Source organism: Cervus canadensis, chromosome 6 (genome assembly GCF_019320065.1).
Source record: "Cervus canadensis isolate Bull #8, Minnesota chromosome 6, ASM1932006v1, whole genome shotgun sequence".
NCBI classification, from domain to species: Eukaryota; Metazoa; Chordata; class Mammalia; order Artiodactyla; family Cervidae; genus Cervus; species Cervus canadensis.
In genome coordinates, this window is record NC_057391.1 from 66,076,456 (window position 1) to 66,103,025 (window position 26,570).

General features: G+C 40.1%; 1 long non-coding RNA gene across 1 annotated transcript; it reads right to left on the reverse strand.

The window, feature by feature from the left end:
- Nucleotides 1-1,680: 1,680 nt before the first annotated feature.
- LOC122443977 lies at nucleotides 1,681-14,698 on the reverse strand. Its single transcript, XR_006270166.1, has 3 exons — nucleotides 14,583-14,698; nucleotides 14,427-14,483; nucleotides 1,681-1,745 (listed from the first exon to the last, which is right to left on the reverse strand). It is a non-coding gene; the product is annotated as an uncharacterized LOC122443977 (long non-coding RNA).
- Nucleotides 14,699-26,570: the final 11,872 nt, after the last annotated feature.

Consider the following 26,570-nt stretch of genomic DNA (forward strand, 5'->3'; position numbering starts at 1 on the left):
CAGATAATACCTCTCAATAATTCCAGAACTCACACACTGCTTTCTTTTACCATTCTTTGAAAAAATATCTTATGATTTTCTAACTAATTAAAGAGTTAGTGAGAGCACAGTAGGATCTAAATACTGTTATCTTTCAAAGACACAGCCAAAGAGTCAGAATCACTGACTAGTTCACACCCAGCACTTTGGAGGATAATCAATAACCTTGAGATTATGTTTCTGTTTTGTTGTTGTTGTTGTTGTTGTTTTAGCTCTGCAAAAAGAAGTTTGACTCAAATAGCAAACCAGTGATGATTATGGATGAGATTCAGATGATAATCAAGTGAGTGGTGGCTTTTATTTCAAATCTAAAAAGCAGTTTATTACTGCTTTTCTCGCTCATGTTTCCCTGTCAAGTAGGCAGTCCCATGCTGGGGCTCCTAGCAGCTGAGCAGTTGTAGTTAGCTTTAATTATCATGTAGTTTGTGACTTCCTTGGTAGGTTGGGTTCCCCATTTGGTCCTCACCCCTAATTTTCTACCCCTCTCTATTAAGTTATCTATCACTGTATGGCAAATTACCAGAAACTCAGTGCCTTAAAACAGCATACATTTAGGATCTTACAGGCACTGCCTAGCTGACTTCTCTGCTCAGTTTCACAAAGCTGAAATTAAGGTGCCCTCTGAGGTTAAGGTCTCATCTGAAGCTTAGGGTCCTCTTCCAGATACATACAATTATTGGAAGTTCATTTTCTTGCAACTATAGAATTCATGACCACTTGCTTCTGCAAAGCTAGCATCTCTAAACTCTAGGCTGTCTTTTAAGGAGCTCACCTGGTTTGGTCAGGCCCACCTAGGATAATCTCTTTTTGATTAGTTTGAAGTCCACTGATTATATCTGAAAAAAATCGCTTCATTTTTGCCATATAACAATAACCATAGGAGTGCTGTCCCATTGCCTTTGCCATATTACACTGGTTAGAAGCACGTTACAAGTCCCACTGACACTCAAGGGTGTGGTTCAATGGGGGGTCATTTTAAATTCTTCCTACCACATTCACTTTCTGGATAAGAACAGAAATGAGGCTCATGAGCACCCAGTAGCCACTCTTTCATGCATTCAGGGCACTTTAATGTAGGTTAATACTAAAGAAAATGTCTTATGTCACCTATTTACATCATTGAATCATATCTCAAAGTCAAAGATCCCTATTTTGAGAGTTTAAGGGTTTTCCCTCATTGGGCAACTTTGACATTAATGTGATTTTAGATCCAGTGGAGGTGAAAGGTGGGTGTGGTCGTTTTGGATGTTTAGTTGTTCCTTTCTAGGGGCTATCTGGAGAAGGAAATGGCAACCCACTCCAGTATTCTTGCCTGGAGAATCCCATGGACCGAGGAGCCTGGCAGGCTATAGTCCATGGGGTCACAAGAGTCAGACACGACTTAGCGACTAAAGAGAGAGGGGGCGGATATCAGGGAGCAAAGAAAGCTGAGTTTATTAGCAGGACTTTTCTTCCACCTCAAATGGAAAAGCAAAGGTGTTTCGGGATAAAATCAATCCTTAGTCAAGTAGACTAAAGAGTGTCATTCAAAGAGCAAGTGACATGTGGGTCAGTAGATTTTGTAGAACTCACGATTCTAAAATTTGTCGATTTGGAGATGTTCTATTTGGAAGAGAGAATTAGAGGAGTACTCACATGTCTGTGTGCACATGTATGCATGTATATTCACACTTTTCACACTTTCTCATTGCTCTTCAAATATGACCCTAAAATAACAATAATGCCAGTTATTGAGAATAATCATGTTCTAGCCATCTTACATGCAATATTGCTTATCTAATATTGTTAATGTAATGCAGATAATGTCAGGCTTCCCCTACATTTGAAATTTACATAAGATTGATTTGCATGTCCTAATTATCTGTGGAAATCCAATTTTCTCACCAAGATTGGGATAGATTCTTCTGGTCACTGCCAGCTCTGATTTCATGTTCCTACTGAATTCTCACTCTCATTGATATCTGGCCTTTGGAGCTTTCCCCTTGTCTGTCCCACAGACCCATGGACCCCCAAGGAGAACATAGGTCCAACAGGACTGGCTACATAATTTGTAAGATCCAGTGCAAGAGGAAAATAAGGAGGCACTTGGTCAAAAAGATTTAAGAATTTCAAGATGGTGACAGAACATTAAACCAAGCATGTGGCCCTTCTGAGCTTGGGGGTATGACTGTACACGTCATGTGTCCATGAAGGTAGTACTGTCCTAGAATTTCCGCAAGTACCACCCCTACAAAGCAGTAAGGTGAACTACACATTTCTTAGAGTGCCTAGGGTAATAATAGAAGAGCATTGCATCTAGGGATCACAGCAGCTCACAGCGAGAGAACCTCAGAATAAATAGTTCCTTCAAATTTCTGTCCATATCTACTAAACTTTAGTTTATCTATAATTTCCTCTTTTTCCCCCTGATATCTTTCTAAACCATGGCCCATACCCAGGGTGCTCATCAAGGCATTCTACTGGGCAAAATTTGACCTATTCCTAAGAGAAATTGTCTCCTTCCCTAGGAATGGAAGTAGAAATAGTCGTATTTTAGATAGCAAATTATTCTCTTTTTGTGCATGTTACTATTATTATCATTCTCATTTTACAGTTAAGGAGTTCTGATGCTCAAGAGAACAAAGCGGGTGAAATGATATCTGGCTTCAACGCTTACATTCCTTCCACTGTGCTTGCTACTCTCTAAATCTGGAAGGGTTTATGAGAAGTTACAAATTAGCCCCAGAATGTGCCAAGCCTATCTCTATGGGGTGCAGTCTGGTATAAATCTTTCAGTGGCTCCACTAGAACCAAACAGTTCGGACTGTTGTAGTCAGATTATCATGTGAAGCAAGGTCAGCCAGAGGGCTACCATGGAAGAAGGTTAGACTATGTCCCTCTTCCTTTCCTGGGTAATGTGGGATTTAAGGACTGTTTAAGACCCCTTTCTTCATCTCTTTATAGAACTGGAGACCATCATTATTTCCCTTATGGTCTATGTACAGTGAAAAACAGAGCTATCCTCTTGGGACTGTCAGAGCCACTCTTGTTACTGAATTTCCCTCTTTCTGCACAAGGGAGGAAGAACCCTCCAGTGTGTGGCAGACATCCTTGGAGGCATTCTGTCCATCATTGTTGTGGTCCACATACTGTGGTTAGTCCATCACTCAGTCTTAGGATAACCAAATTCAAAGCCACATGAGCCATCAAACCATCTGTGTATTTAAGCTGGGTATGTGTGAATGTGCTACAGTCCACTTTTTGGGCTAAATTTCAGTATGAAATGCTGCCTTATAAATAGACTGATTACATAAGTTGTCACCCAAATGTATATTCATTAACCAACCAATTAGTTTTATTATGGTAAACCTATAAAGTCTGTTCAGAAAATATTTTCAAAAAAGAAATTATTTCTATAGAATAAAAATAATATATCAATGTACATTAAGAAAAATAGTTACTTATTTTTATTTTTGAACTTTAAAAATGATACAATCTTAGTAATTAGTCTTAGTATATGTTAATGTGCTTTCATTAGTTTCATAGTATTCTGTCTAATAACCATGCTGATTGTATTTTTCTGATGCATATTTTTTCAAAACGGTCTTATTAAATTAAATATCCACAGACAAATGGTCAAAATCATCCTAAAGATTACATTTTAAGGTTAATAAATTTTAAAATTGTTAACACCTTTAATTGGCTTTTGTTTGAGAAAATTCTCTCTACAAATGCTGAGGCGCTTGTTAAGCTCAGAACAAGCAAATTCTGCTAAGTAAAATAAATTAAAATTTTAATTCAAATTTTAAAATTTAATATCTCAGCCCATATATTTTCACAAAGACTATCTTTTTGTCACTATTTAGTTTATTTCAACAAATAATTTTATAAGTAAAAACTCATTAAAGTTTTCTTGATTTACAAATAGAGTGCCAAATTTAAATGCCACTAAACTGTAGACCTTCTCAAATTTCCTTCCATTCTGTAAATATAAATTTATCCTGTTAAAAACAGGAATTTTTATCAACATATACCTCCTACAAGATGAGATATTTCCAAATACAATTACAGAATTTCAAATCATACCTGGGCATTATTTGAACTCTCCTTTCTGGGTTGTTGACTTCCTCACTTGGCTGTATAGGATACACTTTAATGTCTTTTTATTTGTCAGCTTTGTTTTTAGTAATTGCAATTTCATTAAACTTCAGAATCTGAACTATTTGGCATTCCATTCAATAAATACATCAATATTTCCAACTAATTTTCAATGAATTGGAGACCAAATGTAAAAAAACTTGCTTACAAAAATGTAGACAGGAAGGCGAGAAAGCATGTCGTGCATGCTGGTATGATGTAGAGTCTTCAGTATCAGGCGTGTAGCTCAGCACCGCTATATGCTGTTATTTAGACATTAAGTCATGTCCGACTCTTTGCAACCCTGTGGAGTGTATAACCCACCAGGCTCTTCTGTCCATGGGATTTTCCAGGCAGGAACACTGGAGTGGGTTGTCATTTCCTTCTCCGGGGAATCTTCCTGACCCAGGGATCAAACCCTTGTTTCCTCCATTGGCAGGCGAATTCTTTACCACTGAGCCACCATGGAAGCCCAATGTTATGTATAGGTAATTTTATTTGTCTGTTTTGTGAGTTGAATATTCTTTTATTTGGATACAAGTATAAATTATATGGGGCTTCCCTGGTGGCTCAGATGGTAAAGAATCTACCTGCCAATGCAGGAGATGCAGGTTCAATCCCTGGGTTGGGAAGATCTCCTGGAGGAGGGCATGGCAACTCTCTCCAGTATTCCTGCCTGGAGAATCCCCATGGACAGAGGAGCCTGGTGGGCTACAGTCCATGGGGTCACAAGAGTCGGATATGACTGAGAAACTAAGGGTAGCACAGCATAAATTATATGAGCACTACACTAATTCTTACACATTTCTGTTTCATCACAGAACACTTTACCATGATGTTCTACTCCATCAAAACTCAAATTATTGTCACCAAAATTTTTTATTTTAAATGTCAAAGTTTTAAACAGAATTTTCAGTATCATTAACAATAATATCAGGAATGGAGGAATCGACATCTAAAACATCTACTTTGATTAAATGAATTGGATCAAAAACATTGAACCAATGTTGCAATTAAAATATTTCTCTATTTGAAGTAAATGATGACACTAACATAAAACTGGTGGTTTTACTTTTTCCATGTACAGAAGAAAACTTGAAATTGAAAACATATTAAAATGTATTTAGAAGAACCGTCATTTGATTTAAACATGATATAAACACATACTTCACATAGTGAGTGAGTGTAAATGTACCTTCTGAAGCTTTAGTGGCTAACTTTTTTTCCCAGTGCATTCTTCTTAAAATAACTAGTAAACATTGATACTGATGCTTCCTCAGTATATTTAGTCTTCTGGCTCTTATGTGGTCAGTGATATCACTATGACCCCCATGGAGAATGATAAACGTCAATAAACGCTTCATCTAAGAAACATGTTCCTCATGAACTTTCTTGGATGCTTAGTACTTAATTTTTCCACTAAATATACTCCTTCAGTCCTACTGAATTCATTGCTGTCAATGAATACTGCAGTATAAACATGTTATCAATAAAATAAATAGTTGTAGATTTACAATAAGTGGCCAAACTACCATGTAAGAACTTAATTTCTAGACCTTCTCACGTATGTTACAGTAGTATGCCTCTATGTCTTAAGTTTCCACCAACCCCAGCATCTCTCTGGCTCTGCCGCAGGTCTCTTAAATCTACTTCAGCTTATTTTAATGCAGCAATTGCTAACTATACTTTGCTTAAAAATGAAAAATTCTGAAAAAAAAAAATACTAAAGCACACAGATACTGGACAACAGGCATAAACCATGACAGTCCCAAGCAAAATGAAACATAGAGACATCCTTCAGATGAGGAACACAAGCTCTGCTCATCATTATAGGATCTGTCCTTAAACCTTGTACACTCTTCATGTTCTTGTAATGTGAAACTTTATGATTTAATTTTCCATGCCAGGCTGAGCTCTTCTGTTACCATTTTAGATAAAAAAGCTAAAGTAATGTTTAAATGAATGCTTACATATTTAAAGTAATACTTAAATATTTAAATCAGCTTTCCTGATAGCTCAGTTGGTAAAGAATCCACCTGTAATGCAGGAGACCCCGGTTTGATTCCTGTGTTGGGAAGATCTGCTGGAGAAGGGATAGGCTACCCACTCTAATATTCTTGGGCTTCCCTTGTGGCTCAGATTGTAAAGAATCTGCCTGCAGTGTGGGAGATCTGAGTTCAATCTTTGGGTTGGGAAGATCCCCTGGAGAAAGGAAAGGCTACCCACTCCAATATTTAAAGAGGTAGAATCTGATACAAACATCAAGTAAATCTTGTATTTTAGAAATTAGTGTTTTTTTAATAAAGTAGTTAGGAAGTTAAGTTTCATTGTGTTTATCTCCATGCTTTATGAGATTCTGTTGCTATTAAAAATGCCTTTACTCTGTATAGCAGTGATTGGGACAACACTGTAAATTATAAAAATACATTTACTTAGAGCAGAGAAAAATAGTGACAATACCAAATGCTGGTGAGAATGTGGAGAAACTAGATTTCTGATACAGCCATTCTGGAAAACAGTTTGGTAGTTTCTTATCAAACTAAAAATGCATTTATCATATAACCCAGCAATTGTCACTTATCCCAGAGAAATAAAAACTTATGGTCAAATCAAGACATACACATGGATGTGTATATAGGTTTTCTTTGTAAAAAATAAAAATCAGAAACAACCTCAATGTCCTTCAATGACTGAACAAGCTGTGGTACATCCTTACCATGGAATAGCACTCACAAAAGAAAAGAATGAAGTATGGATCCATGCAACAACTTGGATGGACCTCAAGAGCATTATGCTGAATTTAAAAAGCGAATCTAAATAGGTCACATACTGCATGATTCTATTTCTATCATGTTCTCAAAAAGACAAAATTACAGGTATGTAAAACATGTTGCTATTAACCAAGGGTTAGAGACAGGGGTGAGTGCAACTATAAAGAAGTAGCATGAGGAAGTGCCTTACGGTGATGAAGCAGTTGTATATCTTGTGTATTGTGATAGTGATTCTATGAATCTACACAGCTGATAAGGTTACATAGAATACACACACACACGAGTTCAGTTTCCTGGTTTTGATATCACACTGTAGTTGCCAATGTTTTGAACACTTTGGTAAATTGTTTATTTTTGTTTTATTGTACTATAGTTAGATAGGATGATGACTGGAGAAAAACAAGTGAAGGGTACTATTTTTGCCACTTTCTGTGAGTTTAGAATTACTTTCAAACAAAAAGTTACATGAAGAAACAAAAATACATTTGCCCCCCTTTTATGTTGTATCTGGTATTATGATATGATATCTGCTCACCTGGAAAGGAAAAGTAATAATCAAATGATTTCAAATTTCAGTTCTTTTTTTCCTTTCTTCTTTTCTGTATTTCTTATTTGTTTTGTGGTGAGTATGTATTATTAACGTAATACAAATAATGAGGAGGTAAAGGAAACATTGGACTACTAATGTCAGGGAGGATTGAGATGAAGGAGCAGCTGCTGAGATAGTGGCCACCAGAAAGACATCAGTGGCTGTATTTTTCAGTGTCATGTATAATACATATATAATGTATACTCAATAGGTGCCCCGTGATGGTTCACCAAATGAAAGAATGAATATTCAAAGGCTGCCAAATAGAATTCAGAGCAGATGGTAAGAGGTTCAGAAAGAGGCTAGAAAGCCAACAGGTGGCAAATAGAAAAACTTCCTCTTAAACCAGAGCTCATAACTGAAGTCTGTTTTTAAGAAAAGGACTGATAATCTACAAATGTGGGAGAAACCTAGATCAGAAATGTTTGTGTGCGTGCTCAGCCATGACTGACTCTTTGTGACCTCATGAACTGTAGCCCCCCAGGATCTTCTCCCCATGGGATTTTCCTGGCAAGAATACTGGAATGGGTTGCCATGCCCTCCTCCAAGGAATCTTCCTGCCAGGGATCAAACCTGCATCTCCTGCACCTTCTGTATTGCAGATGAATTCTTTACCACCGAGCCAACAGGGAAACTCAGGACTGTTTAGACCAGGCTTAAATGCTAAACAAGGTCTCACTGGGTTCAGAGAATAAACCACTTAAACTGCTGATACTTCCTTGGATCTGGAGAGCCAACATTGTGTCAGGTAGGAAGGAAGCTTTGTTTTATGAAGAGCTGAGTGGGTGCATGCTGAAGTCCTGAGATGCATTAGCATCATACCTTAGAGGAAAGACCCAACAGCTCTAGCTAGGCTCAAGGAAAACTCCCTGTCTCTCAGAGCAGAGCTGTGTAAATTTCAAAAATGATTTGAGGCTTTCTTGGAGTAAGTCATTACCTTAATCCCACAGGTCAAGTTTAGCTTGTGACAAGGGAAGAGTGGAGATTGGATGCTTTACTGAGCCTAAGTAACATGAGATTGTCCAGCAAGGAGTTCCATTAGCTCCGTGTTCACTAATGCTTGCCACACCACCAGTGATAGCTTGGATCTTGCCTCAGTTTCTTTGTGATGCCTGGTGAGAGGCTCACCTGTGCTCCGTGTGTGGTGTGAGCTCCTCATTGGTCATATGTGTCACTGCACAGGCACCTTTCAATGCTGTCTTCCCTCTTGTAGTAATTATCATTATGTAAACAATCTAATCTGGGTGCTGATACATGAGCTGACAGTAATGAATGTTGAGTGTGCTGTTCCACAGAACTGCTTCTTTCCCAGGTGAGGGGTGGCAGTGATGAGCATCCCTTCTGTGGCCACACAGAGTCCACAGGTTTTCACGGTCTTCAGAGGAGCATAGCAATTTTCAGGTCAGTAATAGGAAAAGGAGTACATCAAGGCTATATATTGTCACCCTGCTTATTTAACTTATATGCAGAGTACATCATGAGAAACGCTGGGCTGGATGAAGCACAAGCTAGGTTCAAGATTGCCGGGAGAAATATCAATAACCTCAGATATGCAGATGATACCACCCTTATGGCAGAAAGTGAAGAAGAACTAAAGAGCCTCTTGATGGAAGTGAAAGAGGAGAGTGAAAAAGTTGGCTTAAAGTTCAACATTCAGAAAACTCAGATCATGGCATCTGGTCCCACCACTTCATGGCAAATAGATGGGGAAACAGTGGAAACAGTGGCTGACTTTATATTTTGGGGCTCCAAAATCACTGCAGATGGTGACTGTAGCCATGAAATTAAAAGATGCTTACTCCTTGGAAGGAAAGTTATGACCAACCTGAACAGCATATATAAAAAAGCAGAGACATTACTTTGTCAACAAAGGTCCGTCTAGTCAAGGCTATGATTTTTCCAGTAGTCATGTATGGATGTGAGAGTTGGACTATAAAGAAAGCTGAGCACCCAAGAATTGATGCTTTTGAACTGTGGTGTTGGAGAAGACTCTTGAGAGTCCCTTGGACTGCAAGGAGATCCAACCAGTCCATCCTAAAGGAAATCAGTCCTGGGTGTTCATTGGAAGGACTGATGCTGAAGCTGAAACTCCAGTACTTTGGCCACCTGATATGAAGAGCTGACTCATTGGAAAAGACACTGATGCTGGGAAAGATTGAGGGCAGGAGGAGAGGGGGACGACAGAGGATGAGGTGGTTGGATGGCAACACCGACTCAATGGACATGAGTTTGGATAAACTCCGGGAGTTGGTGATGGACAGGGAGGCCTGGCATGCTGCAGTTCATGGGGTCGCAAAGAGTCGGACATGACTGAGCGACTGAACTGACCCCTTTTTTTCACCCATTTAGAGTGAAAATCATAATAAGACATACAAGCATTTGTGATGGAGAAGCAGCATACTATAATTCCAGAGAAGAATTACAGATTTTTAGAATAATATTTGATGGCCCTTTGGAACATTTTTACGGTTGAACATTCATTTCCTGGGAGCAGGACTCTGTAAGCCTACCTAGTTTTACCAGCTAAGCCACCCAGTTTTGTTGCTAGTCTGTGGTCAGTTGTCTTTCATGGTCAGTCTCCTGTCTGAGACATATATGCGGATCTTCTGGTTCCAACTCTCACATTTATAGTTCAGAGACGCATAGACCACAGATATAGCAGGGACAGAGCTGGTCTCAGAACTTGCCTCATCCTTTTCTTTGCAGTGCTACTTCTCCCAGGCTGCACACCACCTTTACAGGCTGCAGGACACCAGAGGACCTGAGTTAAGGCCAGGGGACAGTTAAACGTGATATTACTTTGTGGTGTTCAAAGCTGCAAGGAATAATGTCAGCCAGATATATTCATTCGATCCACTCAACGATTATTCACGGAGTACTTTCTATGTGCTGGTTTAGGTACTTGGGATGCAGAAATGAATAAAATAGCAAAAATTCTCATCCTCGCGGAGGCCACAGTCTAGTAATAGTACAAGGAAATACATAGCACTTACTGTGTCCTAATACTGCCCTCGACACTGCACATACATTAGCTCATTGAATCCTCACAATTATTCTTCGAGGTCAGTATGATCGTTAATTATGTGTTAAAAGTAAAGAGACCAAGGAACAGGGGACAAAAATTAAGAAGCTTGCTCAAGGTCATGTTTTAGTCGCTTAGTCATCTCTGACTCTTTGTGACCCAATGGACTGAGGCCCACCAGGCTTCTCTGTCCATGGACTTCTCCAGGCAAGAACACTAGAGTGGGTAGCCATACCCTTCTCCAGGGGATCTTCTTGACCCAGGAATTGAACCCAGGTCTCCTGCATTGCAGGCAGATTCTTAACCACTTGAGCTAGCTGGGAATTTTTATTTACTTGCTCAAGATTGTGCAGCAAGTAAATAACCAACCCAGGATCCAGCCCTGGTTATTTGATTCTGAATCCCTGCTCTAAGCCACTAAACTTGACTGCCTGACTCATGACTGAGGTTATAGCCAATCTTCTTTTATTTATTTATGTTCCTTTGTAAACAATAGAAGCCTCCCTCTTTTTAAAAACGAGCTTTGGGACATCCCTGGCAGTGCAGGGGTTAAGACTTTGTGTTCCCAGTGCAGGGGGCGCAGGTTCAATTCCCGGTCATGGAACTAAGATCCCACGTGTTGTGTGCAGCACAGCCAAGAACAAAACAAAACCAAAAAAATGAGCTTTCTTGTGGAGTGCCAAAAAATGCCTTGTCCTGCAGTTTGCTCTTACTGGACAGCAGGAGCTGATCAATAACTGCCTGCTTTCAAAGAGTTTCTGCTCCTCCTGGGTCCCTAGCCCATTAGACCCAGCATCCTGCATAAAGGCTTTAGAAAGAGCTAGAGTGGAAGCACGGAAAATGGGACGATTGACTTGTCTACGTCATTTCTGGGAGGTTAGAGGTATTGTCCTATTAGTGTCGTCAGAATAATTCAGGATTTTCCAGTCTGTACCCCCGCGGTGTGTGTTTTGGGGACACTCTCCCATCCTTTGAGAATAACTGATGCTGTGGTGCTCTTCTGTGACTGATGAGAGAGGGTCTTATAAGGGGAATGGTGGGAGGTTGAAGGCACATTGAAAACCCAGGGATGCTTGCCTTCTCATAACGCCTGATTTTGCCTCCTGCCTTGACTGTCTGTGGCCCTTCATGATGTCTGTCTGGAGCCACAGACAATGCCAAAAAGAGGCCTCACAGTTCTCGGGCTGTGGATCCCTCTGAGCATCCACCAAGGTCAAGTTTTATAGACCTCTAGTGGCTACCTCTGTGGCAGTATCCAGGAAGTTGCCTTCCAGCGGCACCATTATTTCACCATCTCTTAAAAGAGTAAAATAAATATTACTACTTCTCTTCCCAAAGAACCTGCCTGAAGTTGCCAGATTCAAAGGGCAGTACCTGGGGTATTTTGTTTCAGAAAGTCTTGGAATGGAGCAGTTTATAAAGTCATTTTGCCAAGTCTTTCTTTTGCAGCCTCTCCCATTCCCAGCCCTCAGTAATAAGCTGGAGGTTTGGAGATCATTTGCTCAGGCCAGCCTGGAGGTAGCTTTTCCCCAGTGACTCCTCCAGGTTCCTTCTCACTGGGCTCTGCTTTGACTTGTTAATTTCCTCTCTGAAGGCACTTTCTGACTTTGTTAGCAGGTCTGACACTGTCTGGCTGCTTGCAAAGAGCAACCAGTGCCAGTTAGGTGCCAGCACTGTTCTAGAAGTGGGAGACATAAAGGGAAAAAGATCCTTTTTCTAATCTCAAGGTGTCCACGGTTCAGTGGGTAGACAGCCAGGCAAACACGAGATTACACTATGGTGTGATATCATATTATAATTGTCAAAGGAAGGCGGTAGTGGGAATGAGACAGAAGGATGCCTCATTTGCTTGGGAGAAGCAGGGCTTTTTGAGAGAGGAAACCTACAGCTGAGACTTGGAAAGGAAGAACTTCAGGGATATATGTGTCAAGTTGGAAGAAACCCATTGCCAAGGGTTTTGTGGCATCATGCCATACACGGTCTCTAAGGCGCTGAGCTGTGGTACCAAAAGTGAGAAACACTGGGTTCCTATATCCACTTCTCCACAATCAGGGCAATCACATATTAGTTTAGAAGTTGATCATTGCTTCCTTTGAACTCTTACCAGAACCTCCTTGAGAACTGGTGCTTTTTAAAAATTTCACTCTTGCCTGTCCCACCTCACCCCCAGGAACAAGTATAATAATTTTGCCAGTTAGCACTAAATAATGGGAGCCGAGTTAAACAATGCAAGAATAAAATGGGAAATAAAAGATGGAAATTAGCTGGCCAGATTGTAGGAAGTCTTCCATATCAGTAAAGCTAAGAAATGTGGGCTTTACTTGGAAGCAGACATAAGAATGATGAGGACTAGAATGAAGGAGGGACAGGTTAGCGCTAAAGATCAGGTTTAAGCCATCATCAGTATGTGGTGAAGAATCAGTTGAAAGCAGCCAAATGGTAAAAATTCTCAGAGTAGAGAGAACCAGAAAAAAAAAAAAAAAAGAAATGAGAGCTGCAAATATAATCTTGAGGACGCCACAATTAGAGAGCAGACTCAGGAAAACCTATCTTAAAGTATTGGCTTCCACGTATGTAGATATTAATAGCACCACCCAGTCTGTCCGCTGCAAGGATTCATTGAAATAATACAAGAAAAGTGCTTAGCATAGTGCCTGGTGCAGAGCACTTAATAAATACTACTCTTCATTTTTATTATAAAAGAGTGATTTTCTTTTTACATTGAGATTAGTTCGACTGATGTACAAATACTAATTGTTAATATATGCATTGATGATTTGTTGCCCAGTACTATGATTTTTGAAGTGACAAACTCATTTCAATGTTTGCCTTTTAATTAAAATGGGTATTTCGGCATTTTTAAATTCATTTTTGAAGGAACCCCCTACTGAGCTGCAGCATCTCAGGCACAGCAGGCGTATACTACCATTTTTAAAAAGCCAGCTAACGATTAGTGTCATAATTTTATATTTATCCTGCTAATTACGGCAAAGACAAACCCCAGTTTGTCCACGGCTGTGCAAACAAACAAAGAAGCCTCAGCACCAAGAGGCAAGTTACTTGCAAATTTGCATATTAATTACTGTTTACCGCCTCTGCCCCTGTGGCTGATTACTTCTAACAAAGAGCAGACTATAAGGTGACTTGGATTGTCTGAGACAACCTGAAATGCAGCATGTCACTCTAAGCAAGACTGGAGAAGGACCCTATGCTTACTACTGGTGACATGAAAAGAAGGGAACAGTCCACACCCCTGCCTTAAGGGATCTTTATGTGAAGAGTCATTAATTTCTAAGAATCTTTTTTTTTTTTTTTAATTTATCTGGTTGTGCCAGGTCTTAGCTGAAGCATTCAGGACCTAGTTCCCTGGCCAGGGATCGAACTGGGCCCCCCTGGATTGGGAGCACAGAGTGTTAATTACTAGACCACCAAGGTAGTCCCCCTGAGATTCATTTTAATAAAGACAATAGACAATAAAAGTGGTTCTACAGATTCTCACTCAAGTAAGACCATCTTTGCTAAGGACTTCAGAGCAGTGTTATTCTTGATGCGTGCCATACAATGTGAATATAATATCTACTAGTTTTTGTGCTTTGAAATATTACTCATACATTATAATTGAACTCTGGTCACAGGACCCTGGAATAAAAGATTCCCTAAGGCTCTGGCACCAATTGGCAGGAGGACAGGGTGCTCTGGGGGGAGCCACCCAAAATCCAGTCCTGTTTTTCCTTAATGGTGCTGAATGGATTGGGACACTTTCATGTCTAACACGGGAGTGGGAGTCTAGTGTGTACTGGAGAATTTAAACTTGGCTGTAATTGGAGACAAAAACCACATTAGTTGATTTAAAGACACTAAAAGCCTGAAAGAAATTCTTTGTGCTCACAATTTGGAGAAAGCGAAAGCATCCTCCTCTTGAGACGAAGTCCTGTCCAACAAAGCCCTTGATGGAGGCAAGAGAAAAATCAATGGAAAAATTTTAATCCTTACATAAGCATAATACATTATGCATGATAATCTTCAGAATTTGAAATCCACTTACAGGCAATCATCTGAAAAAGCAGGGGCTGGTTTACAAGGTGACTTCATTTTCCTGTAGTTGCGTGAAAAAGGTTCAAAGTATAAGAGCAGAAAAACTCCTTTCTGTTTTTAGTCTCTGAAAGAAGAAAACAAATGTTTTTATGTGTAATGTCTCAATAGCCACTCCTTAGGAAAGTCACAGTAATATAACAGTAATAATAACGATAATGAAAGCTAACAGTTATTAAGTGCTTACTCTGTTCCAGGCACTTAATATGCATGATCTCCCTTAATCCTCAAAATGAGGAGGGCTTGATTTTTCATCCCCATGAAAACAGCTGAAGAGACTGAAGCTCAGAGAGATTAAGGAACTTGCCAGAGATCACAAAAGTAGAAATTGGAAGAGCTGGGGTTTGAACCCAAGTAGATTGACTCCACAGGCCACCACGTTATGTGGCTTCTCATTTTATGTATCAGGAAACGGCTGTTTATTTTCCTAAGGCCCCAAGTTTTGTTGTAAAATTGGAGTTCCATTCTAGTTTTCTGAACTCCAAAACCCATTGTCTTTACATTCCTCCATGATACCTTCTGTAATTAAAACAAAGCATTAGATTTGAAATATCCCAATATCTTAGAGTAGAGATGGTGACTGACTGAGTAAATCTGCCTACTATCTGATTTTGTAGATAAAGTTTTTTTTGGAACACAGGCATGCCCAGTTGTCTAAGTGTTGTCTGTGGCTGGTTTTGTGTCACAGTTGAGTTGTTGTAATAGCGTAAGGTCCACAGGTTAAAATATTTCCTATCTGGCTATTCACAGAAAAAGTTTGTTGACTCAGATCTTATAAGAAACATTTCTTTTCTTTTTCCTCACTAACCTATGGTCCACGTCTTCAGCAGTAGCAGCTTTGAGTAAGAGAGTAGACATAGTGATGACTAGGCTGGCTAACCGTGCTTATTTTAAATCTGAGATCGTCTGTTGTTCAGTTGCTAAGTCCTGTCTGACTCTTTGAGACCCCATGGATTGCAGCACACAACCTTCCCTGTCCTTCACTATCGCCTGCAGTTTGCCCAAACATGTCCATTGAGTCAGTGATACCATCGAACCATCTCATCCTCTTTGCCCCCTTCTCCTCTTGCCCTCAATCTTTCCCAGCATCAGGAAGGCTGGGGCTTTGTTATAAGGACAGTGTATCTGGTCTTTGGTGCTTTCTCTCAACCTGCCCTAGAATCGAATAAAAACAATTCCCTTGTGTATACCCAGCAGCTTCAACACTGCCAGAGCTATAGTAGACAATTGGTCTGAATTGATAGTCAGAAATATCTTGCAATAGACCACGAATTCTGTCTCCAGTCAGTCTCCAGGATGGAGTTCAAGTTCAGTAGCCTGACAGTTGTGATCCTCTCCCCTCCCCCTACATATCATAGCTCATTTGCCTATGCAACACTTTCTATTTCTTCAAGACTTAACTCCTGACCATTTGACCACTCAGAAAGGCCAGGTTTGCTAGGTTGGCCAGATCACAGCTGGCTTTGGAAGAGGACTGATGTGATCAAAATGATGCTTATGATGTGCAAAAGAACCTGTAGGGGGGAGAGACTGGAGGCTAAGGGGTCAATTAGGAACCTATTTGAGGTGATAATTGTGTAGACAGGGGCAATGAGAGTAGAGAGAAAGGGACAAATTGGAGAGAGATTTGAAAGGAAGCATCTTCAGGAATCTGATGATTTAGTGATCTGAGGGATGAAGAAGAGAGAAGTGTAACAGAGTAAGAATTTTAGTGTTAGGACTAGTAGATCGTGTGATCATTGACAAAAATAGATATTCTCAGAAGAAAAGCAGGGTAACAAGAGTGAAACAAAGTGTATCTGGAATTAAGATTGGAATTATCCTTCTGATAGTTGTGTGGAATAGGAAATTAGTGCCACTTTTCAATTGAGGCCTAGAGATTTTGACCTAATAAGAACTGCCAAACACAACACTATAAATCAATTATACTCCAATAAAACCTACAAAAAATTTTTTAATTGACATATGGACTCATGCATTCATTCACTCAGCAAATATTTATTTGAGCCACCACAGTGTGCCAGACACAGTTCTAAGCCCTTGGGATGTATCAGAGAACAAAACAAAGATTCTTGCTTTTATGGAGCATACATTCTAGCAAGAGAGAAGCAATAAATAATGAACATCATAAATAAGTATATAGTGTAATAACGTGTTAAGTGTATGATTAGGCAGGGTAAAGTGGCTGGAGGCTCTGGGGGCAGGTGAGGGCCTTTGCAACTTTTCAAGTGTTCCCAGACAACACCTAGAGCTCTTTTTCTATGATCTGTGGTTTGTTACTTGTCTTCTGACTGAAGGGACAGAAGAAAAAAATTGTAGGGTATTGGCTACTGTGTGATGTTTTAATAAAGATTCTTTGTATGCCACATCTGGAGGCAATTTTAAAAAAGGGAAACTTCTCATGGTTCCCATTTCCTGAATGAGTAGCACTGCGATGAAATTTAGGTGAGTTGAGGCTGATAATTTTCAGCAATTTAAATGTTGTTGCCTTTCCTAGAAGGAAGACCTTTGTTTATAAACAACTGGATCAGTAGAAGATGTAGCCTCATTATTCACATTCTTCTGATAGGCTCCCAGTCAGGACACAGAGTGCAGAAAGGATATACAGGGGTTTGAAGCATCATTATCTAGCTTTGGGGTTTTGTTCTTTGTGATGAGGGAGGAAAGGTAAAGAACTAATTTCTCTCTTTCTTAGAAGACAAATTAGATGGGATGACAAACTTTTTGTAAAGACTGAGAATTTAAGCAATTACCTAGTGATGCGTAGGAACATTATCTGCATTCTTCCATTTTTGGATTATTAACAAAGCCCCCACTTGGGTCACATGCTAAACAGCTCTCAGTTTTCTGTGTTTCTTCAATAGGATATGATGTGCCAAAGAGCTGCTTTAATTTCTACTGTCTTCCATTGCCAAGATGCTTATTTAGGGTCTGCAGAGGAGAGGGGATATTTAAAAAGGAAGGAGTGAGAAAAGAGAGGGTGACATGGTTTTTGGACAGTGTCTGAAGACACCATTGGTACAGGTTAAGAGAGAGGTATGCATTGTAATTCTAAAATGGCCTCAGCTCTATTGAAAATAGAGAAACGTGATTCTTTGATGTGGAAATGAACTAAAATGGGAAAGGAAAAGTTGTACTTGTAAACTCTGGGCCTTTTTGTGTGTGTTGCTTTTCCTGAACCAGTGAAATGCCCCAGGTGCAGGGGGCGGCCTGATGCTTGAAGGGACACCCATCAAGAGACCCAGGTTTCCCTCCTTTTGTGTTGACAGAAGTAGCTGCAGCCACAGCAGTTGGCAAGTTAAGATCCTGGCTGTCTTGGAAGAATCCTGGGAAGAGCCCAGCATCAGTTTGCATCTTTTCAGCTACAGGTTGAGTGGGACAGAAGGGCTGGGTACTGGAATAGTTTTTAATGTAAAACTTTCTGCACTCAGCTAAGTGGGCTCACATACAGCCACCCTTGGAAAGGAATCACTTTTTAAAAATTTTTTATTGAAATATAGTTGACTTACAGTGTTGCATTAGTTTTAGGTGTATAGCAAATGACTCAGTTATATGTATATTTGTATATATATTTATATATACATACATACATAACATTCTCTTCCAAATTAGGTTACAAAACATTGAGTAGAGTTTCCTGTGCTATACAGTAGGTCCTTGTTGGTTAACTATTTTATGTGTGGTAGTGTATAAATTTTAATCCCAAACTCCTAATTTATCCCTCCCCTGCTCCATTTGGTAACCGTAAGTTGGTTTTCTATGTCTGTGAGTCTAGTTCTGTTTTTTAAATAAAATCATTTGTGTCATTTTTTTTTAGATTCCACATATAAGCTATATCATAGGAAAGGAACTATTTTCAGTTAGAAGAGCCCTCACCAAAGAATGTCTTCAGTGGAAATGCATTTGTTTAATATTGCATTAGCGATTTCTACCCCTTGCACCTATCCAATTCAACATTTATTAAACTCCTCCTTAGGACTCTGTGAGGTGCTGCAGACTAACATGAAAGAGTAAACTTGAATTAATGACAAAGTAAAGTGAAACGATTTTTTAAGGAATCTTCATAGGAATTCCATTACAAGGAAGCAATGAGAAAGCATGGACCCCACACTAGTGATAGCCCCTGGCATTCCTTATCCTTACACACACACATACAAACACCCAAAGATGTGCTCAGGTAGAAATGCTCTTTGGGTAAGAATACCCAGAGCTTTTTACACAGCGCCACTTGTCCTAGCTGGGCTACCCCATGGTGTCATCTCATTGATGAAATGCTGATTAAGTTGCTTTGTGCTCCATCATGGACCAATGGGTCATTCTCTGCTTCTTGTCAACTTCAAACAGGCTGGGCAGTCTGAGTTTGTTTTAACTCTACTGACCCCAGATGCCTTTTGTCTTTATCAGACTTCATTCTTATCTTTTCAGAAATGGAATAGTTTCTCTTTTTTCTGTTTCTTCAATATTTGCCTAAAAGATGCAAACTTACAAAAGATGAAAGTGAAGCCGACTGAAACAGTAGCCAATTTTGTTTCTAAATAACTATTTATAGAATTTTCCAAAGACAGTCTGTCACAGATGGGGGATTCCATCTCAGTCTACCTTGAAAAGCAATTGAATTAAACAAACATTTGGTGAGTATCTGCTTTGTATCTGACTTTGTTCTAGGGGAGTTAGAAAGGAAGAAGGATTTGTCCCTGCCCTTGAGGAGTTTAAAGTCAAATTGAATTAAGAGGCAACATTAATTAAACCAAGAATTTACTTCTGAGTTTTTGAATTTGCATTCTTGGCTTCAGTGTTTCTATGTATAATGGCCAAAAGGGTCCATTAAGTTTAATCTATGCAATATAGTAGATTTAGTTGTTCATGAAAAAGAGCTCTCTAACCCAAATGAAGGAAACTCAGTCTAGACATTGGGGATGCTTTAGCTAATTTGGCTTAACTAGTTCTTTTTCTAATAGTACTTCGTTCCAGACTCTATGAGCATTAAGCACTCACCCAGTCCGGCCACTTTCCCTGGAGAGGAAAAGCTGCATCAGGCATGAATCCAGCTCTCAAGAAGCTCACTGCCAAGCTCAGCAGGTGAGACAGAGCACGAGGGAAAAAGTCATCGGTGCAGAAGAACAAGAACCACGGGACCAGTGACTGGGGTTGAGAGGTTGGGAGAATCACTCCTCTGCAGAGTAACTTCATCTCCCCATGTCAAGGTGTAGTGTAAGGATTGTGGGAAATTCTTTGTGCTTTTTGGATGCAAGGTGTATTATATAAGGTCTGTAAAAAGTTTTGGGGTACATTTAGAAAAAAGTAATTGATAACAGTGATAATAATATCTAGTATGTGTTGAGTGCCTATTATATGCCTGGCATTAACCTAAAGATGGGACTATAGCTCTAATTTGTAACTCTATTTTATATCTGTTGACCCCCGAATTATCAAAACGTTAATTTCTAAATGTGCCCTGTTCATAATCTTTTTATAATTGTTAACCTGGGTGACGGTTTCATGAGAATTCATTAATTCTCTCTACTTTTGTGTCTTTAAATTTTTCATAATCAGAGGCCATGCAAAAAAAGGAAGGGGCCAAATAAACTTCATTACCTAAATAATAACTCCGACAATTGATGAAGGCTAAGAAAGAAGTCAACATTTCTTCAATATTTACTATGAACCAATCATTTCACATACTATCTGTGAACTAACTGTGATTGTATTTTACAAATGAGGCAATTGAGGCTCAGAGAGGTTAAAGGACTTTTTAAGGAGTTGAATGCTGGTCAAAGCTTATGCGTGCTCTTTCCAGCATACCATCTTGCTCTCCTGGTCCATATGGTTTCTAAGGACAGGATCCCTGTATTTAATCTTGGCAGCCCCAAGTGCCAGTGGGTGAAATCATAGTGCTACACTTCAAAAATCTCTCTCAGACCTAGTTCAAAACCAGATAAAGTGTTCTAAAAACAATATGACATGTATGCTTTAGGAAACATTTCAAAGAAAGAGAAAACTGGCAAAGCAATGGTTAATGATAATTTGTCTCTGGGAGGAATATCCTTAAATGTCCCTTCGCTGTGTGGGTGTGAACATGGAAGCATAACATTTGGGACTTTGGGGTAACCAACATTTATTTCCAGACATTTCACAACCTCTCTTTAAGGTTAGATATAAGGCCCATTTTACAGATGAGAAAAAGGAGGCTGAGAGGTCCAAGCTGGCAACACCAAGTGTTGCTGAGCATTACCACGCCATGGAGTGTGGTGCAGCTGGAGTTCAAATCTGGTCTGTCCTGTCCTCGGTGAACATCCTCTCACCACAATAGTTAAGTGCTATGGCAGAATTGGATGCTTTCTTCTGTGCAAACACCATCTATTAAAGGCTACAGAGGGTCAACCAAATTCCTCCATGTGACCTGGGAGGGGGAAGGGTTGGGTGTAACAAAATGGCAGCATTTCTTTGTCATGAGGCAAAACTTTCCCCACTCTGTTTGGATTTATTTGGTCTTCATGGACCAAACTGAACAGAAGTGAATTATCCCATCTGTTGTCAAAACCATCCTCCCCGACTTCAAAGAGTCCCGGCCCCCAGAGGGAGAGCCCCCCAGGGTGCAGAGAGAGATGGAAGCCCCTAGGCCTCCTGTCTCCGCTTTAGTCTCTGGGGGCTGGAGCCACTGCCTGTCATCCCAGCTGACTTCGCTTTGAATCTGCGGCTCCTCACCACCCCCAGCCTTCCCCTCAGCCCAAACAGACAAGGCCCGATTTCTGTTTGAAGTGGATGTGCTACTCTTCACACGGTGGGCGCTCCACGGAGGTGCAGCGGGATTAGAGGAAACGGCTCCCCGTGGGGCGAGGCCACCTAAGCCTCCGGCGGCACCGACAGTCAGCACTTTCAGCCGCTCAGGGGGCGATAATGGCATTCTGGGCTTTTCCACAGGGGTCCCCAGGCCACCGAGGGATCTTAATTAAAGTGGCTTTGTGGGCCTTGGAGGCAAACACAGGCCCAGAACTCAGAGAGGGTTCTTGTTGTGAGTTCTGGTCCAGTTTCTCCCTAGTCTCAGAGGGACCTAGTTCATAGGAGCAAAGGAAATGAAACAACCGGGCCTACTGTCTAAATCCTACAGCGAAAGCCTTGTTCACCTGAATAACCCTGAGTGGTCCCCGCAGAGCATCACCTGGTATTTCCTTCTGCTGGTGTAGAAATGGTTGAAACCAAACTGGAAATTGCTCAAAGTAGGGCTTTCCTGGTGGCTCACTGGTAAAGAACCTGCCTGCCAATGCAGGAGATGCAGGTTTGATTCCCTGGGTTAGGAAGATCCTCTGGAGGAAGGCATGGCAACCCACTTCAACATTTTTGCCTGGAGAACCCCATGGACAGAGGAGCCTGGTGGGCTACAGTCCATGGGGTCGCAAAGAGTTGAACACGACCGAAGCAACTTGGCACGCACGCACCATGCGTTGGAGTGATGCTTTCTCCTCCCTCAGATTATTCTGAGGAAAAGGTAATAAATGGATCTGTAAGGAAATTGGTTGTCTTAAAGTTTAATTACATGCATTAATTACCTTTTAATGATGATAGATGAAAATTTTGAGTTATTTTGCTATAGGACAAGTATCTCCCCATAGACATTTCAAATGTAGCTCTAAGCAAATATTTTTTTAAAAGATAATACAAAGTTAAATATAAAATTCTCTTCTCTGTAAAAATATTTTTTATAAAGATCAATTGTGTGTGTATTTGATTTCATTTGAGTATTACCCTCTGGATAGAATCATAGACTATATCTATTTTGAAAATATTATTTAAAAAAGAAAAATGGAGTCTGGGTGCCATATTTTAATAGAATATCAATAATTATATTTTCTCATTAAGATGACACAATTAGATAGGATTAAAAGAAGTATTAGCATCCAAGGATAATTTATATTGATGCCTTTCCCTCTGTTTTTAAAGTATGAAATTATTTACACATCCCTCTAATTGGCAGTTGTTTCACAATTTGGAGATATATATACATATATGTGTGTATATAGATACATATATATATATCACAAATGTGTGCAGTTGTTTAATTAGTGCCAGTTTTCCTCCTAGACCTTAAGCTCCAAGAAGGTAGGGACCATAACTAATTTGTTTACCATTGTATGCCCAGACCCAGACATGTCTTAGCTGCTCAAATATCTGTTGAATACATAAGTAATCACTCAAAGAGATGTAATGTAATAATGATGGTATATATTTATTTTTATAAGAGTGCCTGCTTTGAATTTTTTCTCTTAATCAAGAGACTCAGGTAATAAGTTTGGACTTTGTGATTTTAAGAAAGCACTAATGTTTATCTACAAAAAAAAAAATATGACTGAAAATAGTCTATGGATTGTCAGATCAGGTGTGCAATGGTTTACCAGTTCATACAATTGAGACTTTCAAAAAATTGGTGATTGGTCCCAACAAATGAGAGTAAGGGTAAAATTTACTCAATATAATTGTTTAAAGAGGCTACTTGTAACTGAAACACGTTTAAATTTTGCCTGGGGATGAAGTAGTCTTATTTCATGGTCTTAGTACCAGAGCAGGTAGTTCTAGGGAATTTGCACAGTTGCTCTGCTACACATTTCACCTATAAAGACGACTAGCTGACATGGCAGAGCTAAGGGACTGAAGTTCCAAGTTGGTGTCGACATCTGTGATTGACTGTGGGGAATGCCAGGCACTGCCAGACAGATGTGTTGGGAATTCACCCCCAGACTTCATGGAATCACCTTGTGCTCACTCCTTCAAGAGAAATCTGGTGAAGGGGAACTTTAACAATGCTGAAAAAGCTAAACGATAACCTTTTCTTCCAGGAATAAGGATGCCTCTGGTTGTGCACGAGTCAGTGAGAGCAGACGCTGTCTCATAGCCTTGCAGACAAGACCTGCATTGTCCAAGGTTGCTGTTTCCCCCTGCCATTCCCTGGCTCCCCTCTGCCCTCAAAGGATTTGTAAAGTGGTCAGGGCCACGATGTTGCCCAGTTTTGCTACCAACTTTCTTTTCTCTTGATCTTTTGTTTCAATGTCTGCTTTCTTTCCTCTATGTGCTCACTGAAGCCTAATTGTGGGGGTCAAGCTATAATTAGTTTATATATGAAGTTTAATTCACTGTGGCTCTTCTGGCATTAGACTCAAATGGGCTTTGATGTCTGGCTGGAGCTTTGATCCCTGTCCCTAGGATGGTGGTCATCACCCCAACTCAAAAGACTGCCCTTTATTTTTTTCCCTCCTATTCGGAGACAGCTTTTCCCAATTACATCATTTGTGTTTGTTTGGCCATAAAAGCTGGAAGGCATCATTTTGTTGCATTGCTCTATAGCAAAACGTGCAACTGATGCTCCTTACTTTGCTGGGCTGCAAAAAAATGTTCACTGCTGGATAAGGCATTTGTACAATGATGCTCAGACTTTGTGGGGGTGCTGTTGGGAGTTGTTCTGCCCAAGGGCAAGGCGTCAGACTGTGTCATCTGAGGGACCTTTCCTGGCTCTGCCCAGGAAATGTCTTTAAGCGTAAGCCACACGACTGTGATATATTCAGTCAAGATTCCTTTTCATGCTGGCAACTTTATCTTACTCTCTAGATCCTCCGGGTGGCAGATCCACCCTGTCTTTAATGTCACACATTCTGAGTGTCGCTTAGCAGCCTTTCTGAGAAGACAGAGGCCTCCAGGGAAAGCAAAAGAACTAAAGAGAGCTGAGCAATACTAGAAAAGAGAGATAACAAAGTAGCACCGGTGGAGGAAGAAGCACCAGCACTTGCTTTAAAAAGAAAAGGAAAGAAAAATCAGAACAGTAGGGCAAAGTGAGATCCTGTCATTGACACGAGGGAGCAGCAAACAGTGCGTGATCACCTTCAACTGCTTCCCAAATACCTGCAACTGAAACAAAGACTCAAAGAGGAAAGAAAGCCTAAGGAAGAAAGAGTAAATCGGAGAGGAGAAAAATAGGCTGTTGGGTTAAGAAGAGAATAGGGGCAACCCAACCAGGCACACTTAATCTGACAACATTAGTTTTCCTGGAAAAACAATTACAGTGTTGAGCTCCTTGCTTCTAACTTCACTTGACAGCCTGAGTTTGTTTTAATTGGCGCATGAATGAACAGCATTATTTATTAATGTGTAATGGATACTTTGGAAAGCATAACCTCTTTTCCTATTTGTGACCATTTTATTGGTGGAGCCATTTGAATACATTAGTTTTAATATTTAAACTTGCTGGGAACACTTTTTCATGGAGATGTACAAGCTGTTATGGCAAATGGTTTGCTTTGGGCTAATGAGCCAGCTCAAAGTGGCATTTGGTGAGGAGGGGGGTGGGGAGGTATAGAGGTTTGGAGACACAGTGACTTGTCTGTCTACTTTAACAAGATTTATTAGTAGTGTGTAAAAACATGTTTCAGCTTTTTCCCCCCTCTCAACTATATAAATATAGTTGTCAGTGTATGACATAACACAGGCCCCAATAATAGACTCCACCCAGCCAGAAGGAATCTAATTCAGAACTAGAAAGCAAGAAACTTGCCTATAAATGAATAGCATGAGACAGTGACAGAGGACAAAGGGGCGTGGCATTTGGCAAAGAGGACCAGTCATTATTCTTTAGTGCTTTACTAAAATTAGGAAGGAAAATTTAGTTCCTTTATTATCAAGTACTGTGTTTGGCACACAGTAGGCATAAAGCTTAGATGAGCTGAAGAGAATTAATTTTGCATGCTGATGAGCATCCAAGCATAATTCCATTTTTACATTTTTGGATTTAATATACAAGCTGGTTAATTATGAATCATGGTTGTAGTTATAGTTCCATTTGTGTCTGTGAGGGCAGCAATGGGGAGGTCAATGGAGAGTGGCTAGAGAACTCTTGTTTTTGCTTTTTGGTAAATGTGAAACTATTTTTAGCAGAGATTAAGTTAGTTAGAAAGTGTGTTAATGAAAAAACAATTTACAACCAACCTGCAGTTTCTTGAATGCTTGCAAAGGCATTGTCCTGAGTATAGTAATACTTATTGTTAGGTCACTCAGTTGGGTCTGAATCCTTGCGACCCCATGGACTGCAGAAGGCCAGGCATCCCTATCCTTCACCATCTCCCGGAGTTTGCTCAAACTTATGTCCATTGAGTCGATGATGCCATCCAACCATCTTGTCCTCTGTCTTCCCCTTTTCCTCCTGCCTTCTATCTTTCCCAGCATCAGGGTCTTTTCTAATGAGTCTTTTCCAATAGTAACACTAAGAAAAATAATCACTGCCTTCAGGGAATCCTAATAATGTAATTGGAGAGAATAGATGCACATAAACACCTATGTACATAGTATGTGTGTGCATACCTGGATAAATAACCATGCAAATGGCATTTGGTAAGAATCAAATATTCATGCAGTTGACTGGAATTCAGAGGAGAGAAGTGAACTGATCTTGGAGGGAAGAAGGTTGGCCCACAAAGAGGGGAGAAAGGAAGAATTCGTACAGGGGTAAGAAGCTTAAGAAAGGTCTAAGAGTCTTAAATAATGATAGAGAATGCACTCCTTCACAGAACATTGTGCCTGAACTTCAGCAAACTGCAACTGGCTGAATTCGATTTCTGAGGCTCTTGGATGTACTGCTTTTAAAATAGATATGGCACTTTTCCGTGGACAAGCTGGCGAGAGGCATTTCCAGACCCCATCTCACTGAAATGCCCTGAGACCAGTGTCCCAAGCATAGATGACAATATTACAAATGCTACCGCAGGGGGAAAGTTTGTTAAGTCCTTCTGGAGGAAGAAAAGAAAGATACAACTTAACTCACATAACCTTTACCCTCTGTGTGCCTGCGCCATTGTAAACACACCATATATACAGTATATACTGTATATTATTATAATTCTTACAACAGGCACCTTGTTAGTAGTTCCATTTTACCCTTGGGGAAACGGAGGCACAGAGAGGT